Here is a 25,659-nt window from a genome sequence, read left to right on the forward strand (position 1 = left end):
ATTTCTTGTGATATGCCAGCGGTGGCAAACTCTTCATGTGCAGTCAAGGCGGATTGCAAATTTATGCGGGCAATTTGCAAAGCTTGTGCCCTTTTGTTTTGAACATCCCGTAGCGCCGGATTTGGTTACAATATTGACCATCGGGGCTAATGCAATGAACTACACCATACTCGGCCCTTTCCTGCTGACCTTGCTTGCTTTTTCGCCTTCTAGGCATCGTACGCTACTGCCTCCGAACATTTCAACTGCCAATGGCCCTCCTCCAAGCAAAACAGACAAGTTTTAGGGCGCGCAATGGCACCGCGACCTCAACCTCTTCCACCACCTCTTCTGCCCTTGAACGAGCTACCCTGGAATTGCTGCTGCATCTAGGCAAAAGATACCATCGGGTCAGAAGATTCTGCACCCTCTCATCCACCTCGGTCTGCCTTTCATGTTATACTATTATAATGGCAATCCTCTGTATTATGGGTAGAAAATTTACAAAACTCACACTAGCGCTAATTCAAGGCACATTTGTGTGCAGGGTGCCCCGGATTCTTGCATGTAACGCAACAAAGACCCTTATCTGTGTTCTTTCCAGTCTCACTTTGACTCGACGAGCTTTGGGAGTGCTCATTTTTATGATCTTTCCCCTTTTGCGACCCTTTCTTGGACTTCTGGGCTTCCTCAATCTCTGAGTCCTCACTGTCATTGTAAGATTCCTCCCTAGCCCCTCAAGATGTCCAATGCCTTCCCCTGTAATCAAATCCCTCTTCAGAAATATATAAAAGATCTTGTTTCTACCTAGAGAGAGAAAATATTCTAGAGAGAGATTATTCAGATTTTAGATATTTTTGGATGGAAAAATATCTCATCTTATTAAAATAAATTTCCCCGAAACAGAAGTTCAAAAAGATTTTGAGAAGGTGCATTAGAAATCAATTATAATCTGTTCAAAAGGCCTTATCCTTGGGGTCTAGTTTTTTTAAAAATTTTTAAATTAAGGTTTTGAGGGGCCAATCAGATTCATCCAAATGTATGGAGGAGATAAATAGAAGAAATAAAGAAAACCCCCCCAAAAATGGGTAAATACTCACATAAGATGAAGAGTGGACTAAGGACCAAAGGAAATACTAAAAAAATGAATTTTTGACACCTCAGAGTGGGGATTCCCCCTCATGAAGGAGGCGCCTATTTCACATGTGTGGTGGAGTTTTAAATTCTCAAATATTGAGATATTTCATCTCTCCTCTCTCCTAATTCAAGTCTAGTTCCAAAAAGTAAGCTAAACTGACCCAAAAATGGTCAAAAATTGACCAAACTGATCTGGAAAATTCTAGAATCAATTTGCTTGGTTAGAAGCTCACTTTTTCCTATAAATAGAAGCCTCCCCCTTTGTTGAAGCTTAATAGTGTTTTATGCACTGTTACTCTACTCCTCCTCCCCAGAGCCAAAAACTGTGAATTTCTTAATAATTCATTAGTTTTTGACCTTTCCCTCTTCTAAAGAATTGGTGGCCACTCTTGTTGCAAACAAGAGTAGATCCCTCAAACCATCAAGCCAAAGGAAAGCTCCCAAAATTTCATGTAAGTTAGAAATCCTACTTTTTCTTATTCTTTTAATGGTTTTCTAAAGTTTTGTTATCTTTAAAATGATAATTTGATGCTATGCCTTGCTGGAAAGGCTTTCCCCCTCTCTCATTCTTAAATTCAGCCCTTCTTTATCCTAGTTAAGTAATCAAATTATTTGAATTAAACTTTTCATATTGTTTCTCTTTTAAAAGTGGAATTTGATTAGTTTAGAATGCTTTAAACAAATTAGGGATAATTTTTAAGTAAATTAAGAATAGGAAAAATTGAAAAATGGTCAGCCATACAAAGGAGGTTATGGCAAAATTTTCTTAAATTTTGTGAAATAAATATTACCTTTTATTATTCAAAAAGAGTAATCCCCATCGTTTGTGTATTCTAAAAGTGTTATTTTCATTCTATGCATAGGAAAATGCATAGTAGAAATATTTTTATTACAAAAGTGTTATTTCTATTAGATTTGAATTCTATGCATAGAAAGATGCATATTGGTTATTTTTTATTATTATAAAAGAGTGATTTCTATTAGATTTAAATTCTATGCATAGAAAGATGCATATTGATTATTTTTTTAATTATAAAATTGTTACTTTCATCAATATTGATTTTATGCATAAATAGATGCATAAAAGAATTTTTTTATTATAAAAGTGTTACTTTCATCAATATTGATTTTTATGCATAAAATGATGCATAAAAGAATTTTTTTATTATAAAAGTGTTACTTTCATCAATATTGATTTTTATGCATAAATAGATTCATAAAAGAATTTTTTTATTATAAAAGTGTTACTTTCATCAATATTGATTTTTATGCATAGATAGATGCATAAAAGATTTTTTTTATTATAAAAGTGTTACTTTCATCAATATTTATTTTTATGCATAAATAGATGCATAAAAGATTTTTTTTATTATAAAAGTGTTACTTTCATCAATATTAATTTTTATGCATAAAATGATGCATAAAAGAATTTTTCTTATTATAAAAGTGTTACTTTCATCAATATTGATTTTTATGCATATATAGATGCATAAAAGATTTTTTTAAATTATAAAAGTGTTATTTTCATCAATATTGATTTTTATGCATAAATAGATGTATAAAAGAAAATTTTAAATTATAAAAGTGTTACTTTCATCAATATTGATTTTTATGCATAAATAGATGCATAAAAGAATTTTTTACTATAAAAGTGTTACTTTCATCAATATTGATTTTTATGCATAAAATTATGCATAAAATTATTTTATTTTATTTTATTTTTATAAAAGTGTTACTTTTATCAAAATTGATTTTTTATGCATAAATAAATGCATAAAAGGATTTTCTTTTATATAAAAGTGTTATTTTCATAGAAGATGGATTTCATGCATAAATAGATGCATACAGAATTTTTATATCAAAATAAGAGTTCTCTTTAATCCTATGTTTAAATCCCATGAATATTAAAAAATGAATAAGCAAATACTCAGTGAAGGAAAATTATACCGTTTCATATTCTCTAGGATGGTAATGAGAAAATTCAGAAAAACTATCAAAGTCAGAATTTTAGATAAATGATTAATTTATTCCTCATAGGAATTCGTGACTAGTTTTGAATTCAGTTAAGCAAAATACTCAATGAATTTGAAATTCAGTAAAGTAGTAATTGAAATATTACTCTTCGAGAAAGATAGTTTAGGGAGAACCTTTCCAGACTTAGACCCTGAATCAGACTATGACCAAGACGTAACTCCTTCGTCAGTTTCAAGAAATGACGATGTGACCAGCTCAATAATCTACACTCATATCACCCACCGAATCTGAAACTAAGTTGAGACCTTTGATTTTGATCTGAGGATCAAGAATTCAGAATTCGAGGAATTCTGCTTGGGAATCCAGACCTATGATCTAGAAGTCTTGGGATACGGAATTAAGATATACTCATTGTATTCAAAAGAAAATCAAAACTGAAAACTTGTATAGGAACCCTGTTTTCTTAAAGAACTGTCTTACGCCAGAATGCTGGAGGGAGCATTTGGTATATGTGTTTTCTTAAGGGAAGTTCGGTTGCAATAGCTGGCGGGCGGGGAGTGTTCAAAGGACGGCTCACGCGACAAAAACCTGCCCAGGTCTTGACCAACCTCGGTATGGTTTAAAATGGTGTGCTTCCAGTACGATGGGCGAGGGCCGACGAAGCGGTCCCTGACTGAAGTGCCACGACACCTAAGGAGGATCCTGGAGGGTTCTGACCAGGCGATGCACGGGCTCGCAGTGCTTAGGACACCCATGCGTATGTCGTGGAAGATATATATATGCATGATGACGAGAAACTTATTGTAATCTATTACTGGATCTTATTGTTGTGCTGACTTGCTGGTCTCCACAACGGAGAGTCCAGAGTGATACTGTTTTGTGAGAAACAAGGGTTGAATGGAAATTTTGAGTTATGACATCTGTCAATGGACTGTTTTATAAATTAAAGTTTAAAGAGGAGTGTGTGCATATCTGTATTCTAAAGCAAAAGTTAAGAAAGGCATTCAATTCCAGTGGTTGGGCGGTGGCTAAAACCCATGGGCCGGATGGGTTTAGGCTGGAGTCAGTAAAGTTTTAATAATAAAATTGATCAATAGGAATATGCTTAGAACTCGAATAACACCATATTGGGGAATATGGAAATTTCTCACAAGTTTGGGACATGTGGTCAAAAGTTTGGATTAACCATAACTTGAATACCACTAATCCAAAATGAGCGCTTTATAGCTCTTTAGATTCTATTTTTCAAGCGCTTTCCAACGATAGGTCATATGATAGGGTTTTGAGAAACTTACAAACATGTTATCCATGTCCCCTTTTTTAAGTATTCAAAAATGGGAATTGGGAAATTCCCAAATTCACTAATATGGTGTTGAATAGTTAAATAATAACCTGAAGACTTCTCAAATGAATAGATCAAACGGGCTGTGGTGCCTGATTCAATTAGGAAAAAAGCGTTGATTCCTTCAAGTTAAGTCTGTAATAGTTTCCCTTCTATGTGGGTTATTCAGATGCAGGTTAGTTCAGTATCTTGACCTCGTTAGAAAAATTCGTTAAGAAATTCAAAATGGTGGAATCATCCCCGTTTTTCAGGCATGGAAAATTTTCTCGGTTTCGGTTTTCAGAATGACCACCAGCTTAGTCTCGTGCCCGGACATTTAAGGACGAGGCCCCGAGTGGGAAACCCTGCCCCGGGCATGAGGGAGCTGCTTCCACAGAGGGTAGTAGGATCCCACAGTTAGTATCAGAGCGCTATTGTAAATTTACATAACAACATCAAAAATTGCTTAAATTCTTAAAATAAATCTGGGAAATAATGTTTTCGCTTGTTAAGTTTATGTTGAATGAACTTCAAAAATTGAAAACTCATAAATTGAATTGGAATTTATAGATGGATACCCCGAATCTATCTGGCATTCCTGAACTCTCCCAAAGTCAGGATATGATAGCCTTTGCATTCGAGCACCTCATCAACTCTGCTACGACCCGAGTAAGCAGAGTGAGACTTGCACGTCATTTTGAGAGTCTTTACTTTCTTGATCCTCTTGAGCGATGTCGGTATATGTGGTTCTGTGGAGGATGATGTATTAATGTCACTACCAGTCACAGCGTGTCAGAGGCTCAGGCAAAATATTTCCTTAGCCATGATTCTGATAAGGCTAGGGCTTGTTCAGCATGTACAACTCTTTGATCATTCACCCCAGGAACTTCAGAATTTCATGCCGAGTTTTTAGGCTCCCCTATCCATGAAGTACATCACTTGGGACTTTATTCTAACTTACTACCACACGCTCTTGAAGTAGAAATTGCCATAAGTATTCCATAGGACCATTACACCAGCGCCCGTCCAAGTTATAGATTTGGACACCATTGCTTACTTCATAACTTGAATGTATGACCTTTTGGTGTATCTACCTTGACTCCTTGATATAATATAATGTTAGTGGCTCTTGTTAATCCTAGGAATGGGTTAACATTTCTCCCTTCTTGATGTCAATCACGTCCTCGTGAGTGATCGTGTTGAATGTTGAGATTCAAGCTCGATGTCAGTGTGTGCCAGCTATGCTATGTGCTGGCATGTTAGGTAGGAACATGTGTGAGACATAAATGACCGCGTCCAGCTGGTCATAGTGTGTGGACATTAGCTAAGGTTAGATGTGTGTGGACACAACTCATAGTGTGTCTAGTGTATTATGGATTATGGCTTTATGCATTGTGTGAGAAGGGAGATGGCTTCCCTCTATGGTTAGGGTTTGTAATATACATTAGGGTTTTCTCCTGTGTGTGTATCTCCTCTCCCTCTACTTATTTTTCAACATGGTATCAGAGCCTTGTGCTGTCTATTAGGGTTTATGAGTGAGTGAGTGAGAGAAGAGGAAGAAGAAGCTGTGAAGCTTGCCATTGATGCTGTGAAGCTTGGAGCACACCGATTACTATCAGATCTGCGAGCTTGGCCTACCGGGTAAGGTATTCTAAACATCCTTGAGTGGATTGCAGGTGATTCAGGAAAAAACAAAGCAAAGCAAAGGAAAATTTTTGGTGGAAGCTTTCCATTCAAGCTTGCGGTGATGTATGGTGAAATACATGCAAATTTGGCAAAGAAATATGTATGTGACAAGCAAGAATGTGTTGGCAACTCATGTACAAGCCCTACACTGATTTTGGAGCATTTTTGATGCATTTGAATGTGTGAAATTGACTGGTTTTTGAGCTCTCACAAAACAAAGAAAAGGAAGCCAAATTTTGATGAAATTGGAGCATGTTTTTGGCAAAAATCAGAGCATTGATGGATTACACACTTGCCTAGTGTGTTGGGTACTTATTTACATCATCAATTAGCAACATAATCAGTCCTAAATCCCTCAGGAGCAGGCGGCGCAGCTCATACAGAGAAACAGGGTAGAATTTTCACTTTTTTGATGCGAGGAGGCCACAAATCAACTCTTTCACTTGATTAATTCCACAATTGGCTTAGCAAATTTGTAATTCACATACCCAAGGAGGTTGCTATATGATTGGATTGATCAACTATCATCAATGGAGCTGGAAATGAGCTGATTAAACGGGCTGTCTCTACTGGTTACAGAGAAACAGAGTGTGATTAATCGATCAATTACTCACTGGTCTTAAATAATCGGTCTAATTCCTTTTACATGGAGTTATTGGACACCATTGCTAAGCTAATGAATTCCTGGTTGCTTAATTTGGACAAGTATTGAAGAAATTAGAGCAAAATTACTACTGGTTTTTTGGGTTTTCTGGTTTTTCTCAGAACAGAGAAGGGGGTTTGACAAAATTGAAATGTACGCATGTTGGATGGTGTTAATAATCAACATTGAGGTTGTTTAGGTGTCAATGCAAGTTACCCACACTTGATTGAACCATTACATTGCAATTTGGAGCCTTGGAAAGCGCATCAAAACAGGGTATCTTGGACTGTGTGAACCAGTTCATTTTGGATGCATACAGGTTGATTTTCTACATCAAAATTGAAGTTTGTTGACTACTTTGGAGTATCTGGAACACTCATTGGAGTGTGGTTGAGCTGAGGAAGGCTTATTTACAAATTTGGACGTGTGCAAAAGGTGTATTTGCAATGAGCAATATGTCGGATAATCCAGTACAGATTGTTTGGTGAAAAGCTGGATAGGAAGAACTTCCAGGCATGGAAGTACAGAATCAAAAGTTTTCTGAAGGGAAAAGGTTTTTGGAATCTCATTGCAGGTGCTGAGCCAGAGCCAGAACTACCCCAACAACCTACATAGCAGCAGGTTATAGCTCATAAACAATGGTCAGAAAGAGCATTCAAAGTGTTGCATTATCTGTCTATATGTATTTCGGATGCTATGCTCATACACATACATGATGCTGAGAATCCCAAGGATGCATGGGATACATTGGTGAAGTTGTTTGATACGGACACGAGTGCTCACAAGTCTCAATTGCGACAACAAATACATAATGTGAAGCGGAATAGAAGGATCATCCATGATTATGTACAAGAGAGAAAGAAGTTTGCAGATGCATTGGCAACAATAAATGCCCCCATGCCTGATGATGATTTGGTAGACATTACCTTGCGTGGTCTTAGCAGGAGTATTAATCTTTTGATACATCTATCTCGGTTCGGAGTACAGGTTTACTAGACTTTGATGAGTTGGTTTCACTCTTGCTTGTTGAGGAAATCAAACTCAGTGATTCCTTTCAGGATGCATCTACTAGCCATGATGATAATGGCAGAAATCAGGCTTTCTATTCCCAAAGAGGATTTAGAGGTAGGGGGAGATTCGCATCACGTGGCCGCGGTAATGGTCGTGGATGGCAGGAGACACCACAACAGAATTTTCAGCCTTCATATGGTGCTAGAGGTGGTCGTGGATATACACCTTAGAGAGGCAGAGGTAATCCTCGTGGTAGAGGACGTTGGCAAAACCAACAAACATCTATGCAAAATGTGGAATGCCATTACTGTGGGAAATTTGGTCATATGGCACGTGATTGTTTCTGAAACAAAATGATTTGAGAGGGGGTAGAGCACAACGTGGTGTGGACATTATGGTGGAAATTATGCACAACATGGTGGAAATTATGCATCAAGTAGTAATGATGGCAGTGCAAATCACTTGTTTGCCATGAAACATGTTGTGGGATCTATGATGACAAATGCTAAAAATGATGACACTTGGTATATAGACTCGGGAGCATCAAACCATATGACTTGTCATGGTGAATGGTTTGAGCATATGAAGCCTATGGATGTGAAAGGCTATATGGAGACAGGAGATGATACTCAGCATGCCATTACACATGTTGGAAGTGTACCATTGGTTATGCACAATGGTCAAACAAAGTCTATGTCAGATGTATTGTATGTGCCTTCTATTACAAAAAGCTTGGCCTGGTCAAATGGTGGAACAGGGATTACAGGTTCGTTTCAACGAGCATGGTTGCTTCGTTGAGGATTTCAAACATGGATGTAGAGTCATTGCTAAAGGGAAGAAAGAAGGCAGGTTGTTTAAGCTGGATGCTGGGATTCTTGAGTTAAAATCAGCCATGTTCTCTAAAAGCAGAAATGTGGTACAGGACATTGATATGTGGCATAAGAGGATTGGACATGTCAATATACAAAGGTTAAAGAACATACAGGCAAGAGGCATTGTTAGTGGGCTGCCTAGATTCAAGTATAATTGGAATATGCATGTTTGTGAAGCCTGTCAGTTTGGAAAGCAGGCAAGGTTGCGATTTCCTAGAGAAGGCAACATGAGTAGCAGGCCACTTGAGATAGTACATAGTGATGTATGGGGTCCTGCACAAAACCCATCTATTAAAGGCAGTTTATATTATGTGACATTCATTGATGATTTCAGCAGAATGACATGGATATAGTTTCTCAAAGAGACAAGTGAAGTGTTGGAAAAGTTTATGGATTTCAAAGTTTTTGTAGAGAAGCAATATGGCTGTTGGATAAAGTATTTGAGGACAGATGGAGGTGGGGGTGAATACACCTCAAATGCTTTTGAGCATTTCTTGAGAAAGCATGGAATAAGAAGACAGTTGACTTGCAGGTATACACCACAGCAAAATGGTGTGACTGAGAGAAAGAATAGAGTCATTTGTGAAGTGGCCAAGGCGATGCTAAATGAAAAGAGCATGCCAGATTATTATTGGGCAGAAGCATGTGCTACTGCAGTGTATATACTGAATAAGACACCTATAGCAGCCATACATGGAAGTACGCCAGAGATGCGGCTTACAGGTTTTCGGCCAGACATTGGACACCTCAAAGTTTTTGGATGCATAGCTTATGTACATGTGCGTGATGAAAGAAGAAGGAAGTTGGATCCTAAGGCAGAAAAGTGTGTATTTGTTGGATATGCACAGGATCGTAAGGCATACAAATGTTACAATCCACAAACTAGGCAAGTGGTTATCTCACGAGATGTGGTGTTTGATGAGCTTGCTAGTTGGTACAAAGCAAAGGATGAGGGTGTCATTGAGTCACTTGAAACTGATGTGCGTGTGAACTTACCACAAGCAAGTTCTAGTTCTACTTCTATGTCTAGGCCAATAGAGGCTGAGAGTAGTACTGTATGCCCATGGTCAGGACGTTTGAGGCATGAGAGTGTGAGCACTGGGAGTAGTGCTATGGATAAAGGAAAGAAGAAGGTTGAAGGAATTGGAATTATAGGTTATGAGTCATCAAGTTCAGAGAGTTTGGATGAGGAACTTGGCATACCCGTTTTACGCACACCTGGTGCTAGGCAGGATAGATATGTGCCACCACATGCTAGAGTGACAGGTGTTCAGAGTGATATACATGCATTGCGGCGAAGATCCCAAAGGGTCAGATATCCAGTTGACAGGTTGACATACTGAGATTTTGCTATGCATTATGCATATATGACGTCTTTGGTGAAGCATGTGGAACCTACATGCTATACAAAAGCTATTGGAAAGCATGTATGGGAGAAAGCAATGGATGTTGAGATGGATGCATTGGTTCATAATGACACATGGGATTTGGTTGCATTACCATAGGACAAAAATGTCATTGGTTGTAAATGGGTTTACAAAGTGAAGTGCAAGTTAGATGGTTCCATTGAGTGACATAAAGCAAGATTGAGTGACATAAAGCAAGTTAGATGGTTCCATTGAGTGACATAAAGCAAGATTGGTAGCTAAGGGTTATGCACAAACCCAAGGCTTGGACTATGATGAAACATTTAGTCCAGTGGGGCAAAGATGGGAACAGTGAGAGCAGTCATTGCTATGGCTATAGCAAATGGTTGGAAAATGCATCAAATGGATGTGAAAAATGCATTTCTAAATGGTGATCTACAAGAGAAAGTGTATATGGCACAGCCAAAAGGTTATGTACACCCAAAGTATCCCACTCATGTATGCAGATTGAAAAAGGCATTATATGGTGCTTGGAGTGATAAGATGAGCAGATATCTTATCTCCCTTGGATTTCAGGTTTCTACAGTAGATTCTTCACTCTATGTGAAGAAAATAGATCATGGGATTGTTTTACTTGTCATCTATGTGGATGATGCAAGGGGGAAGAGAGCTTGAGCTCTTGCAAGCACACACACACTCACAAAAACCTAATAGAGAATGCACAAGGTGAGAGGCTGAAAATCTTCTTCTTCTTCACTCAACACTCAACACACCATATACAAAGATAAGAGTACACATAATATGAAAGGTACTCCACCAATACATACATGGGTTCTCTATAGTGTGAACCCAACTAAATGAGCTGGCGCTATAACTATGCCAGTCTCTAGAATGGCTGTCACATAGCCTGTCATCCCACTGGCCACATATCACCCATGATCTCACCAACCATGCCAGTGGTATAAGTGTGGGGCCTATCCTCCAGGCGGGTCATTAGTGTCCACCGCCTCACTAGACGAGCTCGATATCTCAACACTCCCCCTCGAGCTCAACTCCATCTCATGTACACCAACCTCATGTACACCAAGTGAAGCCCTGAATCTGCGGAGCTTCTCTGTACCCAATGCTTTGGTGTAGATGTCAGCTACCTGATCCTGTGTGTTGACATAAACAAGGTCAAGGTCTCCTGCCAAGACCTTCTCTCTGACAAAATGGTAGTGGACCTCTATATGCTTCGTGCGAGCATGAAAAACTGGATTCCTGGCCAACTGTATACTGCTAATGTTGTTACAGAAAATGACAACTTGTCTATCCACTGATAGACCCAAATCTGCAAGTAGCTTTCTCAACCAAGCTACCTCACATGTTGCCATAGCAGCTCCTCTGTACTCGGCCTCTCAATAGAGCAACCGTAGGCTGCTTCGTGCTGCTCCAAGTCACAGCAGCACTCCCCAAAGAAAACATGAAGCCACTGGTAGATCTTCTATCTGAGATACTACCAGCTCAATCAGCATCTGTGTATCCATGTACACATATCTCTGTCCCAGTCTCATAGAATAGTCCACAATGCAAAGTAGAACTCACATACCTCAGTATGCGTCTCAATGCATCCAAATGCGATTTTCGTGGAACCTGCATAAACTGACTCACCAACCCAACAGCATAGCTGAGATCTGGTCTGGTGATCGTCATGTAGATCAAGCTTCCTACTATGCGCCTATACATAGTAGGATCCTCCAAGATCTCTCCTGAATCTGCACTCAACTTGCCATTTTGATCCAATGGCATGGAAATAGGCTAACAACCTGTCATACCATACTTGGACAACATGTCCAAGCCATACTGTCTCTGCAGTAATCCAATACCATGTGGTGACCTAATCACCTCAATGCCCAAGAAATATCTGAGCTCCCCCAGATCTTTCATCTTGAACTTCTGTCTAAGCAAGATCTTTACATCAAAGATCTCTGCATCATGGTCCCCTGTAATGATCAAGTCATCTACATAGATGACAACAAGCACAACCCTCTATCACCATGTCTCACATACAGCGAGAAATCTGCATTGGCTACATGAAAGCCAATAGTGATAAGATATTCAGAAATCTTGTCAGACCATGCTCTTGGTGCTTGTTTTAAGCCATACAAGGCTTTCTTCAACCTGCAAACATACTCGGGGTGACTCACATCCTCATAACCAGGTGGCTGCAACATATACACCTCTTCTTGCAAATCCCCATGCAAGAATGCATTCTTTACATCCATCTAATGTAAAGACCATTGTTTTGATGTAGCCACTGCTATCACAACTCTCACTGTCGCCATCTTGGCAACTGGGCTGAAAGTTTCCTCATAATCAATGCCATATGTTTGTGCATATCCTTTGGCTACCAATCTAGCCTTGTACCTGTTTATGCTTCCATCACTGTTATGTTTTACTTTGTACACCCACTTGCATCCAATGGCTTTCTTGCCTTCAGGCAATTGCACTAAATCTCAAGTTTCATTTCCATATAGTGCATCTATCTCCTCATCCATAGCTTTCTCCCAACACACATTTCCAATAGCCTCATCAATGCATGTGGGCTCTACAACCTGCACAACCTTTGCCATATATACATAATGATGTGCCACATAACCATCATAGGTAAACCTCTGCGCACAGGGTTTTTCACTCTCCCAGATCTTTGCAGCTTTTCATTCATGGCTTCCATAGCTTTCTTTACACTAGTAGGTGTTGGGATCCCAAGCTCCTCATCAAGGCTCATATCTGAGCCACTAGACTCTCCACCATCAACATGAGAATGCCCTGCAAAAATGTCAGGCATACCAAGGGGCTCAACCACTTTCTCTTTTCCTTTACGTGATGTACTAATCACATTTGTAGGACTGGTATTATGACGTAGCCTGCCCCTCCATGGTCTATCAACAGACCCACTAGATGAGGACTCTCCTGGTCCACTCAGAGACTGTGATTGCTGACCTGCATTCTGTGCAACCACACTTCCACTCACATCAGCCCCAAGAGCTTCTTTTTTAGCAGCATACCAACTGCTCATCTCATCAAAGACAACATCCCTGCTTATCCTCAACTCACGTGTAGCAGGGTTATAACACCTGTATCCCTTTTGCTCAAGGGAATATCCAATAAACACACATTTTTTAGCTTTTGGATCCAGCTTAGTTCTCAGCTCATCTGGCACATGCACATATGCAATGCATCCAAAGACTTTCAGATGAGACAAATCAGGTTTTCTGCTAGTAAACCTCTCCTCTGGAGTTACATCATGTATGGTTGCAGTTGGAGTCTTGTTCATGATGTATACTGCTGTAGAAACAGCCTCAGCCCAATAGCTATGTGACATACTCTTCTCTTCCATCAATGCTCGCGCAATCTCAACAATGTGCCTGTTTTTTCGCTCAGCAACTCCATTTTGCTGCGGAGTGTACCTGCATGTAAACTGTCTCTGAATACCATTCTTCTTCAAAAATTTAGAGAACTCATTGGAGAAGTACTCTCCCCCTCCATCTGACCTTAGGCACTTTACATATTTCCCTGTTTGCTTTTCAACCAAAACTCTGAAATTCTGAAAGTGAGTGAACACCTCACTCTTCTCCTTCATGAAATATACCCACACTTTCCTTGTGTGGTCATCAATGAATGTCACATAATACCTGCAGCCTCCCATAGACATGGTCTTCATAGGACACCATACATCTGAATAAATGCACAACATCTAGTGCATTTTTGCTCACATATCTGTTACGTGGAAATACATGCTTTGTTTGCTTTCCAAATTGGCATGCTTCACATATTCTCTGCATACCTTCCACTTTAAACTTTGGCAGCCTTGTCACAATTCCTTTAGTCTGCATAGACTTCGCAGCACTCATTTTAGGCATGTCTACATTCAACGTAAACATTCTGCCCACTCTGTTGCCTTTTGCAACCAACCTGCACTTGTCTTTAAAGTCTTCAACATAACAACCATCAGGGTTAAACCGAACCTGCTCAATCATCTGGCCAACTGAAACCAGATTCTTTGTTATGTTCGAAACGTGAAGTACATCTGCAAGGTACTTCACTTTGCCATCCTGCATAGACAATGGCACATCTCCAACATGGGCAATTGGATGAGCAGTGTCATCCCCTGTTTCCACAAAACCTGGTCTTTTAAGGTTTTTTATCTCCTTGAACCACTCCCCATGACTTCTCATGTGGTTCGAAGCACTTGAATCCACATACCATACATCATCTTTTTGTGCTGCTTCAACATTTTTAGACATGGTATTCACGACATGCTGCATAACAAACAACCTTTCATTATCCTCATTGTTTCTGCTTGAGGATGCATAGTTGTTCTGTTGCACTTTCCCATTTTGCATGTCAGCCTGCACATGTCAGCGTGCTTGAGGATGCATAGTTGTTCTGTTGCACTTTCCCATTTTGCATGTCAGCCTGCTTCTTATAACATTCAGCCTGCACATGTCCAGGCTTACCACAATAAAAGCATTCACGTGCATCATTATATTGCCTTTGCCAATTTCCACGGCCTCTTTGACTCCCCTTGCCTCTGAATTTGCCTCTTCCCACCTGTGTGTTGTTGATGTTGTTGTTGTGTATTCTGGGATTATTGTTGCTACTGCTACTGGCCATAATTCTGATTACCTGTTTGGCCACCTCCTTGACCGCGTCCACGGCCTCCTCTACCTTGTCTTCTGGCTCCTTGGTTCTAGTCTTTAAACTCTTTCACATCTGCAGCAGTCGGATTTATGTCCCGGTATCTCCGGTGCCTCTTCATGTTCACCTTCTATGTAGTCCCAATAGCCCTTTCCCATCAGGAAATTCGTCAACCTGAACCTCCAAGCATGGAAGTTGTTCTTATCAAGCTTCTCTGCCACAATCTGGGTTATGCCATCATTTGACATCTTGCCAGATACACAAATTTACCAGAAACAACACTTTGGTTTGTCCTACACAAACTGTTGTATTTCTTGCAGTGATACTGTAGTACTGTCAAATGTCACAACCAGTGACTTCAATATGCATACATACACCCAATGGCAACAACTGTTGACCTCTTTGCAGCACCCACAGTGTCTGCTCAGTCAATCTGTCTTCCCGCAGTTCTTAAAACAGAGTTCTGCAGAGAATCGATGACTTACCCACGCAGTGCTCGAAATCGCCTGCTTTCTGAAAAACGGAGGTCTAAACGCGTCCGAAACGCGTTTTCGGCCTAGAAAATGCTGTGTCCGATAGGACGATATAGTTGCCCTGTAGCTTTACTCCCGCGAAGAAAGCTCCTCAATCAGAGATCGTTTGCCGGTGCCTCCCGTAGAGCTCCCGAGAAGGGTGTAGTCACCAACACAAATAGGAAAGAGTAGTTGAAGCTCTTACCCTCGTACCGCTTCCTATGGTTCTCTTGCTTGCAGCTCAGCCCTTAGCACGAATCAGGCTCTGATACCATGAAAAGATGCAAGGGGGAAGAGAGCTTGAGCTCTTGCAAGCACACACACACTCACAAAACCCTAATAGAGAACGCATAAGGTGAGAGGCTGAAAATCTTCTTCTTCTTCACTCAACACTCAACACACCATATACAAAGATAAGAGTACACATAATATGAAAGGTACTCAACCAATACATACACGGGTTCTCTATATAGTGTGAACCCAACTAAATGAGCTGGTGCTATAACTATGCCAGTCTCTAGAATGGCTGTCACACAGCCTGTCATCCCACTGGCCGCATATCACCCATGATCTCACCAACCATGCCAGTGGTATAAGTGTGGGGCCTATCCTCCAGGCGGGTCAATCATCAGTGTCCACCGCCTCACTAGACGAGCTCGATATCTCAACAATTATCACAGGTGATCATGGTACAGATGTGATGCATGTCAAGAAAGCATTGAGTGGGCAGTTTGACATGAAAGATTTGGGTGAATTGAGATACTTTCTTGGAATCGAAGTGATGAAAGACCATGCAGGTACATGGTTAGTGCAACGCCAATATGCATTGGATATGATGGCAAAATATGGCATGACAAGGTGTAAGCCTATGAGTACACCTTTGGAGCAAAATGTGAAGTTACGGGCTGATTTTGGTGAGGAGTTGGATGATCCATCTATGTACAGAAAGATGGTTTGGTAGTCTCATTTACATGACTATCACACGCCCGGATTTGAGTTATGTTGTGGGGCTAGTAAGCCAATTTATGCAGAGCCCCAGAAAACCTCATTTGGATGCAGTGAGACGAAGTTATGCGATATGTAAAGACCACTGCACATTATGGTCTTCTTTATGAGAGTGGTAAAGGCTTGGATATACATGGCTACACAGATGTTGATTGGGCAGGTAGCTCATATGATAGGAGGTCTACTAGTGGTTATCCCTTTACACTTGGAAGTGCTGTGGTGAGTTGGAGTAGCAAAAAGCAACCTACAGTTGCTCTATCTAGTACAGAGGCTGAATACAGAGGTGCAGCCATTGCTACTTGTGAAGGAATATGGTTAAAGAGTCTCTTGGCAGATTTGGGTGAGCCTATTGATGGCAAAGTTGTCATTCATTGTGACAACATGAGCAGTATAAAGTTGGCCAAGAATCCAGTATTTCATGCGCGGACCAAACACATAGAGGTCTATTATCACTTTGTCAGAGAGAAAGTGCTGGATGGTACAGTGGATCTACAGTATGTGAAGACTGATGTGAGCAGGTGGCAGACATCTTTACAAAGCCACTTAGTAGGGAGAAATTTGAGTACTTTCGTACTATGTTGGGAGTACGTGGGATGAGCTTGAGGGGGAGTGTTGAGAGCTTTGACATCCCAAGCTCATCTACATCATCTATGGCAGTACATCTCATGAGCTTGAGAGGGGCTGTTGAGATTCAAGCTCGATGTCAGTGTGTGCCAGCTATGCTATGTGCTGGCATGTTAGGTAGAAACATGTGTGAGACATAAATGACCGCGTCCAGCTGGTCATAGCGTGTGGACATTAGCTAAGGTTAGATGTGTGTGGACACAACTCATATTATGGATTATGGCTTTATGCATTGTGTGAGAAGGGAGATGGCTTCCCTCTATGGTTAGGGTTTGCAATATACATTAGGGTTTGCAATATACATTAGGGTTTGCTCCTGTGTGTGTGTCTCCTCTCCCTCTACTTATTTTTCAACATTGAAGACCTTTGTGTGGGGTGAATTGACAAGCTTTGTTGATGGCTTTTGATGTTGAGTGATGTCAAGGGTCAATGCATGCTTGGGTGTAGCGATTTTTGGTGAGGTTCAGGGCGTTTTTTGTATATAGGTAACTTGCTCGACCCTATGCATTGCTCAATGGAATTTGACAAACTTGGTATCCAAATAGTAGTACACATTCCAATCTTCAATATGAGACCAAAAAAACATAGAAGTAAAATTTATAATCTGATCATTAAATTGTTACAAGTTTGATGTGGCATGTGAGGCCTATATTTTCTAAGTAGCATATGTTATAACACTTTATGCAAAAACCTCAAAAATCTATTCTGCACATACATGCAACCAAGTAATCATTCTAAAGTACACTACGTGAGCTTCTCCTCAATCATAGGAGACATCCAATTGAGAACATCTGGTATGGTTTAAGGGACCTCCAATGTTGTGCTAAAATGTTGCATACCCATTCGAGGGCATGCTCCATAACTTTTTTTGGTTTGTTGAAAACCTAAACGGATTAAAAAAATGGAGTCCACACTAGTGGGACTAGTGCATGGTGGTCTTAAAACACTGATAGTTGGTGATATTGGTATCTTGATTCACCCTGGAATAATCATGAGCTCCATAGAGGAGCAGAGGGTGGAGTACAGGTACCATGCTAGGGCCTCATTTTGGACATAGGCTAGGGACATAGTTACTGGCAATTTTATTGAGATCATTGGCCCATATGGGAGAGATGGTATCCATAGGTTACGCAGTCAAGATGGAGTCATTTCCTTTGATCCCCCTTAGGTTAAAACAATTACCACAGATTTCTTCTGGGACAACACCCCAAAAATTTAAAATTTGCATAATAAATTTACTATACAAATCGGCGCTTGGGTATCCCGAAACCCTTCCCAAAGTGTTCAGAACTATTTGAAATGCACTTTGGACAAGTTTCCCTAACACCCAAAAAAATTGAGAAAAAAGATTGGTCATTCAATTCCTTGACCATCCCTAAGTCACATGAACTTATGTGTTTTAGAGGCCAATTTAGAGGACAACACATCTACTGAACTAGGGGCATACCAACCTCAACTAGACTCTAGACCTTTGGTTCAAACCCAGTTTAGCATTGTAGAAGGACTTGAAATAGGGGCCAGTGATACTTTTTGTCTAACTAGGCCTCACTAGCCTAGCAAGTTACTAGACTTTTTGATCATGTAGCTAGCTACCTCTCAGATGCTTGGCCTTAGCTGCTACCTCGAAACCAAACCTTAGTACATATCGACTACATGATGAAGGAGTTGAGGTAAACTCCAAAGACACTCCTGGTGTAGTCTCAACATTATAAGCAGGGAGTATTCAATTGTGAAAGATCCTTGCCCCCTCTGCGCAACAAAAACTGGGGTGCTAGCAGCAGCAGAAGTAGCACTTCTTGCGTAGGGTAGAGCCTCTTACTCGGGACCTCGTCTACGAATATCCGGACAAGAGACTAATCCCTTGGTTCTTCCAAAACCAAACCCGAAAAAACTTCCTTCGCCTAGAAAGCACAGGCGATTCCTCTAGGAAAATTTATTCTAACGTAGTCAAGAGCCTTAACTAACCAAACTGATCCGACCAAACCCATAAGTCTCATGATCAGATCAAGGAAGAGACTTGCACTTGGATCATAGAGTCCAACGCTTTTTTCCTCATCAAGAGGCACGGCCGTTGATTCTTTTCCATAGAACAAGGGTTATCCGAGATTTACTTCAACTATCGTAACTTAACAGCATTGAGTCTTATTTTAGGGATCCATCAGCCAGCCTAACCCCATCCACTCCCATACCACCCAACCACTATAGTGATAGGATCCATTTTGAAATTTGGTTATGTTTTACCCTGGGTACGAGGGAAAAGAGTTCCCAGGCCCCCTAGCCGGTGCTTCAAGCAAACTTCAAGATAGTCACACCACCTACACACCCAATACAAAATCGCTTATTTCACAGATTCAGCTATCTTTAAAATAATATTTTAATAAAACCATAGCATCACTGATCATAATCCTCCAAAATATCTAGCTTGAGTTCCAATTTGTAATTATTCCTTCGTCGGTGTACCTATGGCATCATTGGTAACCAGAACGCTTACCAACTGTTCACTCAGGGACCTTTTCAATAGTTCCTAGCTCATAATACCTGGAAATATATTCACTTAAGAACCAAATGGACTCTTCGTTGAAGAGCAGCAAGATCAACCAAAAGATCCATATAAAAGAACCATCGACTCATCCGTTTGAGTACTAGCAAGGCCAATCAACTAGATCCATGCCTAAGTTCAGAAAACAACTCTAACACCTTGTTCCATTTTCTTCCTCGACGCATGCGTGGGTATCTTCGGGCGACCCATAGCCCGAGCACCGTATGGTTAGCATCCTTGTATAAGGGTGCAGAAAAGTGTCATTTATAGTGTCATAAAATTGTCATCAGAATTGTCATCTGAGTTGTCATTAGAAGTGTCATTTGTCCGGAAAGTTTCATCAGAATTGTCGTCAATGTTGTCATCAGAATTGTCATCTGAGTTGTCATCAGAAGTGTCATTTGTCCGAAAAGTTGTCATCAGAATTGTCGTCAATGTTGTCATCAAATTTGTCATCAAAGTTGTTAGCACAAGTGTCGTCAATGATGTCATTTTAGTTGTCGTCAGAAGTGTCATAAGGTTCAGATTTGAAGAGTCATTTAGGGTCATAGGAACGGTCACATAAAGACTATAAAATGCAAGCAGTTGTAATCGTGTGATATGGGAAGTTGAATAATCAGCTTCTCTCTCTCTCTCTCTCTCTCTTTCTCTTTTCTCAATCTCTGTGTATGCTGTTTTGAGAGTCGCATGTATGTCCATTTTCCCTGTTGAGGGCTGTGGCCCTCAACACTGGCGATCACGGTGTTTAGTTGATGATGAATCTTTCTATCTCTCGTTCAGGCGCCTATTTTTGCAGTTACCTAATTTCGTTCTCTAATTTTCCTTTTTGTATTGCTATCTCTCATCTCCTGTGCGTGTCTCTGTGTAACCGCTTTCTCTCTCTGTGTGTGCGTGTGGGGCAGTACCTCAGATTTCACCATGGTATCCGTCCTGGTTCGATGATGGAGGGGGACCCTTATGCTGCTTCACGCGCCTGGCATGTGGCTTCTATTTCAATTCCTACATGAGCTGCAATTAGAGAGAATAGAAGACAGTGTTGTTGCAGTAATTTGTGGGGCGCTCTAGCAGTACTGCAGAGAAGAGCGTTGTTTTTGGGCAGTATGCTGAGTTTAATGAAGAGATTGGGCCGTCCCTTGCCTTGGTTCACGAGGTGCCCCCACACAGCTCAAGGTCACGTCATCAAGGAGGAGAGTGATGGTTCTGACTGAGTGCAGGTCTGCGTTGCAAAGAGCACCAGGTGTTAACATGATTCAAGGTCTAGGATTACATTGTCAATTGGAAGATGGAAACGGGGAGTGTGGCTATGTGTGTTTTTCTCTTAAATAGTAGATTCTTAGCCAGACATTCAGATGACAGTTTCGCAAAAGATGGCCTCAAGCAGGTGTGGCTATGTGTGTTTTTCTCTTAAATAGTAGATTCTTAGCCAGACATTCAGATGACGTTTCGCAAAAGATGGCCTCAAGCAGGTGTCCGATTCGTGGATATGATCTCAGAGTTCAGTGGCCCTTTGTTGGGGATGGTTTCGGCTCTGTTAACCAGTGGAAGCGTTTCATGTGTCTTGACTTTCCACTAGGAACGCAATACAGGAGTGCCTACTTGGTTGTCTAGAAGCCGTGGTCTATATGGAGGGAGTTGTGAGCCTGGCATCCCTCCCTCGTCCCTTGCCAACTGCACTACTTCTGTAGGACTCAGAATTAGGGGAATTGTTATGAACAAGAGCTGTGATGGCCTTTCAACGTCATTATGTAGAGCAGGGCAGAGCATTCTATGGAAGAGAGGATGAAGGTTTTGTGAAGTCCATCAGCAGAGGAGGTGCATCTAGGGAGCCTTTGAGAGGGCCAGTGTATTATGTTTTGGTTCTGGCATGCTGTACGTTGTGTTTTTTTTGGAGGGATTCACCTGTGGGTACAACAGCAATAGCTAATGTTCATGAGCAACAAGTTCCAGTTTAAGGAAATTTAAGGGCAAGTATGATGAATTGAAGCAGCAGTATGAACAGTTGGAGTAGTGGGTACATTTGCAACTTGGACAGATTGAAGATCCAAATGATGCTGCAGTGCTGATAAATTTCAGAGTGAAGTTCAAATGCAGCAAACTGAAGATGCCGTCAGAGATGCAGATGCAGTAGCAGCAAAGTCAAATGCAGTTCGAAATTTAGTTCTTACTGAGAATTCAGTTCTTGCTGAACCTGAACAGTCAAAATGCAGTTCAATGCAATTTCAAAGCATGGACATCAGATGGTCTATTTCTGAAGCAGATTCAAGCGGGTGACTTTTTGCAAGGATGGAGTGTTCCAAAGGAGGCATACCGACAAAGAGAAGATCGGATGTACTACCTGGCGATGCGAAGCCGGTGGCAAGAAGCACGAACCTTGGAAAAGCTGATGGAGGAGTCTTTTGGTGAATCAATGCCAAAGCAAGATTTTCAAAGGCACTTGACTTCTAATCAAGGGAATGTGTGGGTTCTCAATTGCTACGCAGTTGTTCCCTCGTGCGTGCCAGTGTATAAGGGTGCGGAAAAGTGTCATTTATAGTGTCATAAAATTGTCATCTGAGTTGTCATTAGAAGTGTCATTTGTCCGGAAAGTTGTCAATCATCAGAATTGTCGTCAATGTTGTCATCAGATTTGTCGTCAAAGTTGTGAGCACAAGTGTCGTCAATGATGTCATTTTAGTTGTCGTCAGAAGTGTCATAAGGTTCAGATTTGAAGAGTCATTTAGGGTCATAGGAACGGTCACATAAAGACTATAAAATGCTAGTTGTAATCATGTGATATGGGAAGTTGAATAATCAGTTTCTCTCTCTCTCTCTCTTTCTCTTTTCTCAATCTCTGTGTATGTTGTTTTGAGAGTCGTGTGTGCATTTTCCCTGTTGGGGGCTGCGGCCCTCAACAATCCTGTAGGCTCCTTCGTCGTCGTCGTAGGTCACCTAGCACTTCACTCATAGGCCACTTCCTTGGTCCCTCATCCACCGTATCGGAAGCTCACTATTTAAATCAAACCGAGGCTGGTCAAGACCTCGGTCGACCTTGCTACGCCATTAGGAATTTTTTGGACCCAAAGAGGGCCTCTTGGATTAACTTTTGATTAGGAATGGACCAATAGGAAGAGGGTTGGGTGCACATTTTTTACTTCTTTGACCTTAGGGGGCCTAGGCTTTGGTTTGCTAATGGGGCCTAATTACTGCTCTTGTCCCCCTACCTCTTGGGCCCAAACTTAGAGGTCCTCCACCTAGAATCGCGCAGATTAAAAACCCTAAAATTTAAAAAATTTTAATTTTTTTTCCCAAAAGTGTGTTTTCCCTCTCAAACTTCCCCCCAACATACTCTAGGTTTGGAAAGCTCATTTTGAACCTCTTTCTTCCTCTTCTAAGCTCTCCATTGCCGTAGAAACTCCATACCTCTCAAGCTCTCCCTCCTTGTCAAGCTCCCTCAGTCTCAAGCTCCCTCTCCTCTTTCTTCCTTTTCTAAGCTCTCCATTGCTGCAGGAACTCCATCCCTCTCAAGCTCTCCCTCCTTCTCAAGCTCTCTCTCTCTCTCTCTCTCTCTCTCTCTCAAGCTCCCTTCCTCTCCATTGCTGTAGAAACTCTATCCCTCTTTAGTCTACTCTAGGTTCAGGAAGCCTATTCTCAAACTCTAACCCTCTTTTAAGCTTTCCATTGCTGCACTGAAAACCCTGAACTTTCTCTCCTCTCCACTCCTTTGTTGTAAAACAAGCTTTTCTTTTCCCTTCTTCTCTTTTCTTACCACCATGGCCTCTTCCAGTAATGTGAGAAGACCTAGGGAGAAGGTGGAAGAGCTTGTGCTGCATAACACAAGAGATGAGAATGGAGTTTGGGCTCCAACAAGATTCAGGGTTGGGGCTTGGGTCTGCATGCATCCAAGCTCTAAGAGACCACATCGAGTGCGTCAACTAGGGAATATGCTACATCATTGGAAGGGGCGGCCACAAGGCTTAAAGCATACTAAGAAGGAAGGACTGGTTGCCATAGTGCAACATGTGTATACCCTTGGAGACCTATACATTCAAGGCCAACGACCAAGGTTTTCTTCAAATTGTCAATGTAACATAAACACAGCTTTAACAACATGCTAATATTGGATTTTTTGTTTCAAATTTTCTTATGATTCTCCAGTTTCTTATGTCTCTCTGCAGATATTTTCCCCTCTAATTATGTTGAGGAACAACCACTCCAAAGCCTCACTGGAGTTTTCTATGCTATGCATGCATCCATTGGAGAGGCAATGTTTGTATCTCAAAGCCCAATTGTACAGAACAATATTTTTTTCTTTTCTCACTCATATTTTGTAGATAAAAAACCAGGTTTATTTGGCAAGCTAGAAGAGACCCCCAACCCCCCTCTTAACAATCCCGAATGGCCCAAACCTGATGCTTGGACCATCTTATGCTTAAAGTTTAAGATGGTAAGTGATATCACGACATCACTCAAGTTTTCAAAGGCATCTAGGTTAGTAGGACTAAATTGGTTTTTTCCTTTACATGTTTTTGTGCACATGTTCAATTCCATGCCAATGCACCAAACAAAAACAATGTATATTTGTAAGGAGGTACGGTCTGACCTCATTCAAGGATTACTAGGAGAGGGTTGGGAGGTTAATGAGGAGTCACATCAAGGTGATGTGTACAAGTGCAATGTAGTAGATTCTATAGTGTCTTTCAGGTTCTTGAAGGCACGCTCTATTTTGTACATGTGTCTGCACTACCAAAGATGGATGCAAAAGCACGGGACATGGATCCCACTTCAAGCCTTAGAAGAAGAAATTATGCCTATTGAGGTAGCTGTGATGATGCAAAATGGATGGATTGACAGCAAGCAAGCATTGGAGCCTAGTAGACCTGTGTCAACATTTTAGCATCATGGGCTTTGACAACGTGGAAGAGTCAAGTTTCAAGTTGATGAGAAGAAAGGTATATCTGATTCCACTACATGTCTAGAAATAACCCTTACACTTTCTGGTTATTGTGCCACTTTCTATATTTTTATAGATGGGAAAGCGTAAGGAGGGGACAACCATGGTCTCAAAATCATGGCAAATGGGGGACCTTGAATTTTCAGCGCAAGGTGCATAGCCCTACCAACACATAGTAGGCATGTCGAAGAGCTTGAAGATGAACTGAGTATATGGGAAAATAGCCTTTGTTTTGATGCATGTGAGGGGCAAGAGTTTTAGGATCGAGGTGAAGGCAATGACAAGCTTTCAAGTCAACAAGGAAATGGAGATCAACATGAAGTAAATGTCACAAGAGGGGCAAAAAAATGAAGGCATTAAAACAATTTTAGATTAGATGACATGCTTGTAATTTTGTAGCAGGATCTTTTTTAACCAATCTTTATTTAATTGAAATCTTAATATTTTTACAAAATTGTAATTTTTTTGTCTAGCAGTCTAGTGTGAAAAGGCCAAACTTTAAATTTTAACTATAAATAGCCAAAGGTGCCTTCTTTCTTATTTTCACACGATAGAAACCAAGCACGAGCTCACACACTCTCTTTGCATTCACATGGCTACCCACTTTGACAAATTCTGTGAGTTCCTCTCCACCACCCCGTGGGTGGGCAAGAGCGAGCTCTTTGTCATGTTCTCTCATGAAGTCGACTTTGAAAAGTTGCTTGCCCTTGCGTCCCAACATTATGAGACGCAGATTGCATACATGGAGCAATACTTGGCTCCCCACTCCATCTCCTTTCCCCATTGCCTCAATGATCGATGGGTGCCTGTTGAGTTGCTTAAGTACATTCAACAGTATGCCCGCCCCTACATCCAGTGCCTTGAACGCTTCATCAACATCTACATCCCCGCAAGAGCTTACTGTACCTTCAATAAGCAGGAGGTGAAGAGGTTGGGGAAGGGCAATTTAGGAACTAGGTTCCTCTCGTGGCTCGCCACTTTTGCATTCCTCATCAGCAAAGCGATGAGGATTCGGATCAGAACGTAGAGATGCCTGCATTGCAGTTGGTAGGGTATTTGAGGGATGACAAGGTAGTAGGAACGAGTGTGCTGGTGTAGAAGAGCAGCTTGTATTAGAGCACTTTCCAGAGGGTGCACAATTTGCAGAGCTGAACAGCCCACTGTAGTAGAAGACGCGGGGCCATCTTCCCCACATGAGGAGAGCAAGGTGCTGCCAGAGCTTGAGATCAATCTCTTGAGCACCATTGTGGTGGAAGGTGAAGAATACTTATTTCTTCATGACCTTGAAAAGGCAACTGGCTTGAGAATGGATGAATGCTTGGGCATTATATGCATGCGATGTGAGGTGGACCTTGATACGTCCCAACCTCGGTCCTCAC

The 25,659-nt window shown here is 41.1% G+C and overlaps 1 long non-coding RNA gene across 1 annotated transcript; it reads left to right on the forward strand.

Annotated features, from left to right (window-relative positions):
- The first annotated feature begins 20,532 nt into the window (after window positions 1–20,532).
- On the forward strand, window positions 20,533–21,839 carry LOC147612396 (uncharacterized). Its single transcript, XR_015263560.1, has 2 exons — window positions 20,533–20,731; window positions 20,817–21,839. It is a non-coding gene; the product is annotated as an uncharacterized LOC147612396 (long non-coding RNA).
- The last annotated feature ends 3,820 nt before the right edge of the window (window positions 21,840–25,659 follow it).

Source organism: Cibotium barometz, chromosome 45 (assembly GCF_041138505.1).
Source record: "Cibotium barometz isolate CiBa-2024 chromosome 45, ASM4113850v1, whole genome shotgun sequence".
Classification (NCBI taxonomy): Eukaryota; Viridiplantae; Streptophyta; class Polypodiopsida; order Cyatheales; family Cibotiaceae; genus Cibotium; species Cibotium barometz.